Consider the following 7,272-nt stretch of genomic DNA (forward strand, 5'->3'; position numbering starts at 1 on the left):
CTCCCTGTTTTGAATGCAAAATCCAATTTTCTGATTGGGCTGATGAATAATAAACTGTCTCATAATGGCTGTGATTTTCTTGACAAAAAGATGAAAAATGATTTGATTTCCCGTGGTCTTTTTTTCTTTTTTTTTTTTTTTTTTTTACTTATATTTTGCATTGAACGTCGGGCGACGCTGATTAGATCTGTCTTTGTGCATGTGTAAAATATTTTACTGGTTATGTTATATTCAATTTGGTAAAAAGAAATTGCCATTTTTGCCACACATTTCAGCTGTAATGTTGTGTAAGGTAGTATTCACTGGATGCTAGAACCTTCTTTTCAAAACCACTATTCTTCTAATAAATTTTGTTGTGAAAATAATGGCAGCGTTGTCTGTGTTTTCATTTGTTCCCTCATGTAATGCATCCTGTTTCTATTATGTGGAGGCTATAAAAGCTGAATGAAGCTGAAGTGTGTGTGTGTGTGTGTGTGTGCGTGAATGCGTATGTGCTCGTCAACATACATGCCTGGGAGTGTGTCTGTGTGTGTAATGTGTCTAAGTGCAGGTGTGTGAGAGTGAAGTGATGTGAGTTTAATTGCAGATTGAACTGCGTTGCTCCTGTGAGACACACAGACAAACACACAAACCCCCCCTACCCTCCTGGGTTAATACGGCTGGATAAGCAAAAGGTTAGGAAAGGTTAAGTACCGCCCCTCTGAGGGAACAACCAGGAAGTAAACACACTCACATCCACGCTTCTCTCAGTCAGTCAGTGTTCATTTCCACAACACACAGGCATGCTGGGAAAACTACCTGAAGTTAAAGTAATAATCTTCTACATTTTCAACTCAACAGTGATTCAACCTATATCCAGTTCATGAAAACTTTTCCATTGTTCTGAACAGCCGGTGTCTGGTAGCTCTTTCCAGTGGTTTGTTGGAAATAACCAGAAGAAGAACCGGGTAGTTCGCATAAGCAGCAATAGCAAGACAGCGCCACCTACAGATACTCAAACTTCATCAACAGATAATCCAAGAAAAAAGACAGCAATGAGTGATTGAAATCGGGGGAGGGACTACGCTGATTGGATTTTGATTAAATTCAGGGGGAAAGATTCATTGCAGATCTCATTGCTCTGTTTTGGCATTTTCTGACTGGCCTAAGGGGGGCGCTACAGTGTTTGTTTGATTGTGTGTCAGGCAATATCTTGGACACCACTGATCGCATTTTGATGAAACTTAGGGTAATCAATCATGTGTCAATTGCACTGGTTGGCCTAAGCGGGGCACCACAATGTTTAATTGTCTGTCCGTCACGCACAATATCTTGGACACCAGTGAACGGCTCCTCCTCTTCCTCTTTCACTGCCGCGTACGATCCAGAAACATGAGGTAACGTGTTTTCTGCTTATTGCCCCTCTACAACTCTGCATCATTAGTGGAGGACGACATGTTTACAGTCTAATGTTATCTGTGGTTCTGTGGCTCCGCCCGTTGATGTTTAATTCAACCAATGAGATTAATTCTACCGGAGCAGCTCTGCCTTCAAGAAATGTTTGTTTAGCTAAAACTCCAATCTGGCCTTTTTTCTCTCTCCGCCTCGCATCTCTCTTTTTCTTTGCTCTGTAACTCTCATTGTTTTTCTGTCTCCGTCTCTTTATTTTTACATTACTGTCTGTCCCTCTCTCTCTCCCTCTCTCTCTCTCTCTCTCTTTCAATCTCGTTCTCTCTGCTCCAGGGCCTGAGGAAAGAGGCCTCAGCGGTGGAGGGAGGCAGAAAAAGACAAATAACTTTTCAGGGCACAGGAAGTAGGTCATCCTCCTATCAAATATTTATTTCTCACACTGTGCCTTAGGCTCCAAAAGGACTCCCTCTTTAGATATGTGTGTGTGTGCGTGTGCGTGTGGTTTCATGCTCTGCACGTGTGTGCACATATGGTTGCACATGGACTGTATCTGTAAAAGAATGTGTGTGTGTGTGTGTGCGTGCACGTACGTGCCAGCACAGAGATGTGATGTTGAAGATTTGGAGTCTCTACTGTCTATTCATGGGGTCTGACCTCATTTTCTCATCCTGTCTTTCCTTTATTACACAGATATTGAAATTGCTCTTTACTGTAGGCCTAAAAAAAAACACATCTGTGTGTGTGTGTGTGTGTGTGTGTGTGTGTGTGTGTGTGTATATCTCCTGTGTGTATCTCTGTGTGTGTACCTAAATCTGAGTGCATGCACATTCAATGATGTTCATGCATGTATGTTTTTATGCCTAGCAGGCAGCAGAGCTTAGCGTCAGCCATTCATATTGTCCATGTACACCATCTGGAACGACATTTACTGTAGTAATGCAGGTTAAAAACTCCATGCTTTTGAAGCACACAGCACAAATCTGTAAGTCTGCGGATGAGGACGGTTTAATGCATCAAGGCAGGATTTACATTTTACATTTTAGGCATTTATTATCTCTCTCTTATCCAGAGCGCCATATGACAAAAAAGAGCGCAGGGCGACAGGACAGGAGGTGTTGCAGGGATGTCAGTGCTCTGAGGTTTTCTAGAAGTCCTCCTTCATGCATCTATCCCACATTAATGTAACTAGTGCAGTGCCCGTTCAAAACATGCCTGTTCGGAATGGGCCGATTGCTCGGTATTGCTGCTTGCAGCTTTCTCTAGAACCGCTCATCCAAACAACTTCACACTCGACACTGCATGTCCTTGGGTCCCCAGCAATACACCCAAGTGTGAAGTAGATCGGACGAACGGTTCTCGAGATATGCGAAGGACACACATACAGACAGAGATTCCTTGCTTTATAGTATGATAATAATAATGTGATACTTTATCAGGTAACGCTCTTTTCGTTTGTCCACCTCCACTGGGAGGTCAAACATCAGGGTCAGCTACAGAACAGACATTATGAGGCCAATCTGCTAATTTTTTGCTTGAGCTAAAAGCGCAGAGTTTTGGTCTTATTCACTAAGAAAAATACATATAAACCAAATTGTAGCACAAACAAGCCTCAAAAAGAGCACTGGGCAGGCAAACAGCCCTTCATCACCACCTGACTTCAGCTGTAAATCTAAACCACCAAGGCTGGCACCTTGTGCCGTAAAGCAGCCTTTGTAATTGTAGCACTCTCTGATCTGATCTGAAATTCTAGGATGGAAAACCCTCTCCCTTGCTTGTCTGACTTGGTGCAATGTTGCAGGCAAGACCAAGACCTAGACCGACACCTCGACGAGACCAAGACCAAGACTGAGACCACGACAAGACCGAAACAAGACCAAGCCGAGACCGAGACCGAGACAAGACCGAGACAGAGACCGAGACAAGACCGAGACAGAGACCGAGACAAGACCGAGACCGAGACAAGACCGAGACAAGACCGAGACAAGACCGAGACAGAGGCCGAGACAGAGGCCGAGACAGAGGCCGAGACCGAGACCGAGACCGAGACCGAGACAGAGACCGAGACCGAGACAAGACCGAGACAAGACCGAGACAAGACCGAGACAGAGGCCGAGGCCGAGGCCGAGACCGAGACCGAGACCGAGACCGAGACCGAGACAAGACCAAGATCAACACCAAGACCAGACATGACCATGACCGAGACCGAGACCAAGACCAAGACAAGACAAGATCGAGACCGAGACCAAGACCGAGACAAGACAAGACCGAGACCGAGACCGAGACCGAGACAAGACCAAGACCAAGACCAAGACCAAGACCAAGACCAAGGCCAAGACAGGCACAAGACAGGCACAAAGAGGCTCTATCTTTGGACCAGCTCTGTTCGGCAGCTTTCCGCTCATTGAGCACAGTTAGTGAACAGCGCGGCTTTCTGATTTGGTCATTTTGGTGATATAGCGCTCGCTCCTCCCTGTGTAAACCTGTAGTGAATCTGGACCTCAGTGTTTTGCTCTAGGACACTTCAGCAGAGCCGGTGTTTGAAGCCCGGTCCCTCAGTTGAAGGAGCCCACTGTACAGAAGCCTTTGTTAAGTTGTAGAGCCACTTAAGCATATTGTAACACAAAATCATGCGTCTCAACCAACTACTTACCAGACCTTTGCTTGAGAAGAGAGAGCAAGAGAGCAAAACCTGACTGAAAGGCCAGTGGATTGTGAGGGTCTAAGAGAAGGCCAGTGAGCCATCCGCCATCCGAAGTACAATTAAATACAATTGTACCTACTTAATTGCACTTAAATACAATTATTACTACTATTTTCTGGCACAATTTAGAAAATCTTACAACACTGGTTTGTTCAGAAAGTGGGTGCGGGAAAATCCATGGAGGGACACTTAAAAAGAAGTTGTATATTTCAGTTCTAAAATTCAAAACAGCCGTCAATCGACTGCTGCTTGACTTTTTAGTCCTTGAGGATGAAGCGTAAGTGCAGAAGTAGTTCAGCAACCATGTGAATAGAAGGAGTACTTCTATAATGGCTACCATTGTGTCCTCTGGTGCGGTGCATGACAGGAATGTGCACTGCACAAACATACAAGTGGGTACATTTGATGTAATGTATTTTCATCATTCCAACCTTTACTCCTGAGGTATGCACACATCTCTCTCCCTCTCTGTTTTGGTCTCTCTCTCTTTTTCATATACACACATGCTGCTGTGAAAATGTCAGAGGCCCCATCAGAAACCCCTCCCGCTGCGGTGTGCGGTGGCTCGGCCCAGCAAGGCTCCCCATTACTGATTAATGGAACCACATCAGCTCCATTCAATTAAGACTCAGCGCCAGCCCCATGTGGTCGTCTCCCCAGGCCTGTCTGCACACGCTGTAGCTGCAGCGCAGGGGGAAAGTCTGCTCCTAACAAGGGACACGGGACAGATACAGGCGCTGATGGTGGAGGGTAAACCCACCTGGACTCACTTTAGCCAGCGTTTTAGACTGGTATAAAGCTATTAGGACATAAATTCATTCTTCTCTTTGAAGCGGTCTCCGGTCTTTAGCGCAGGTTTGTCCATGTTTCCTGACGTGAAATCATACATATTATCAGAAAGTGTGTGTGGCAGATTTGGCCAAAGGTGTCCAGAATCGGCCACCAGTACGTTACGTGATAGTCGTATCAAACTGATGTAAGTTGCATGGATTTCTTTTAAGGGGTTCTTTTTGAAAATATCATTGATTTGTGTTTGCATTGGTGGTTGTTTGCCTTGCCTTTGAGGGTCATACTGTAGTTTTACCTTTTTTATTCACCACTATTTCACTGGTGGAGAATTTCGCCAATGTGGGATGTTTCAAAAACATTTGGCAATCAAGAGTTCCTCACCAAAAAAGCTATGTAGGCTATCTATTCTGGGGGGGAAAAAATCATTACCTGAAGTTCATCATTCAATATCTCTGTAGTATAGAGGATCCAGTCTGTATTACAAGTAAATTATATTGTAAGTTACTTGCTATTCTTTAAAAAGTAGCCTTGTTTGTTTAAATTTTAAAAGAGTGAATATCTCAAACTCTTTAAACTCACCTCTCTCTCTGTCTTTCCTCTGGATTAAAAGCCGAAATCAAAGGAAACCAACTTCATTTTCTGACTTTTTCACACCTTCTAGAAAGTTAGATCTGTACTGGAGAAAAATGGATTACCTGTAGCTCTTACTAATTTTTTTCCCCCCAAACTAATGGCCTAGGTGTATAAGAAACAGTGCTAGTGATACTAAAATATATGCATAAATATATTTTATATGTTTTGATGCGGTAACTGTAATGGAATAAATGTGTCAAGTATCCTACCCAACCCTGTATAAGATAGATAGATAGATAGATAGATAGATAGATGAACTGAATTTTCTTAATTGAATCTTTGATGAAATTGAATGGTTTAATGAAACAAATTGAAACCAGCCTTCAGGAAGCTTCAACAGTAAGAATGAATGGCGGAACGTGCCGGAACGGAGAAAAGCGGATCAGATGTCAAGTTGAAGCGAAGCCTTCAAGGAACTTCAATAGGTGAGAGTGAATGGTCCGAACACACGCGGGAGGCGCAGGGGCCTTCACGGCTTAAAGGAGCCTGCCGGGGCCTGCGGGCGGCTGAATGGACACCCCGATCCTCATTTCCTTTTTCTCCGCCGCGCAACCATGACACATAAAATAAAGGAACATCCTGAAGAATGAAATGAAAGTCTTACCATTCGCTCGATCCAATTCGACTCTGAAAAGACAGAAAACGTTCAACGAGGTCAAATCTAATTGAAAATGGTGGAAATACTGTTCTATAGGGGAAAGATGGCGATTTTTTTTTTGTTCAACTCCTCCCAGGTCACCTTGGTAGTTTCGACTCCTTCTTTTGGCAACTGCCTGAAATATTCAGTTTGCCTCTGGCGTTCTCTCGCTCACCAACCCCCCTTCCCCCATCTCTCTCTCTCTCACTCGCTCATCCCCTAACCTCCTTTCTTAACTTCTCTTCTCCTCACTTCTCTACCTTTCTCTTTTTTCGTCTCTTTTTTTGTTCTCCTCACCTTTTCTTTTTTTTTTTTCTGTCAGACGCTTCGCCATGATCCCGATCTCTTCCGCTCTCCTAGCCTTCCTCTCTCTTTCTTCCCTTCCCTTCCTTCATCTCTAGCTGCTTATCCCAGAAATAGCCGCAGGGTGTGTGTGTGTGTGTGTGTGTGTGTGTGTGTGTGTGTGTGTGTGTGTGTCGGGCCGCTGGCTGGAGGTTGTATGCTGAATTCAATGAGCACCTGGAGACCACTAACCATGATCATATCAATAAAAGGACATCTGCTCTATGGCAAAGAGCTGCACAGGAGAGGAGGAAGAGGAGGAGAGGAAGAGGAGGAAGACAGCAGGAAGAGGGGGGTTGAACAAAGAAGGAGAAGAGGGTACAGAAAGAAGAGAAGGACAGGAGAGAGGACAGAGGAGGACAAAGGTGGAGAGAAATGAACAATGGAGAGTGCGAGATGAGTGAGAGAAAGGAGTTGGAGAGGAGAGGAATGGAGACAAGGAGATGAGTAGAGGAAAAAAGAGGAGAGGAGGAGAGGAAAATAGGGAGAGGAGTGGAGAGACAAAGCAAAGAGTAGAGGAGGAGCGGATGATAAGAATAAAAAAGAAAGGAGGAGAGGAAAACGGGATAGAGGACAGGAAAATGGGGAGGAGAGGAAAGGAGAGGAGAATAGAGGAGAAGAGTGGTATAGGAGAAGAGGAGAAAGAAGGAGATAAAAGAACAAAGGAGAGGGCAAGAAATGTGAAAGAAAGGAGTAGGAGAGGAAAATGAGAGAATGATTGGGAAGGGAAGAAGAAATTAACAAAAAGAGTGAGAAGAGAGACAGAGGAGGAGAAGAGAGA

Source organism: Centroberyx gerrardi, chromosome 3, assembly GCF_048128805.1.
Source record: "Centroberyx gerrardi isolate f3 chromosome 3, fCenGer3.hap1.cur.20231027, whole genome shotgun sequence".
In the NCBI taxonomy this organism is placed as follows: Eukaryota; Metazoa; Chordata; class Actinopteri; order Beryciformes; family Berycidae; genus Centroberyx; species Centroberyx gerrardi.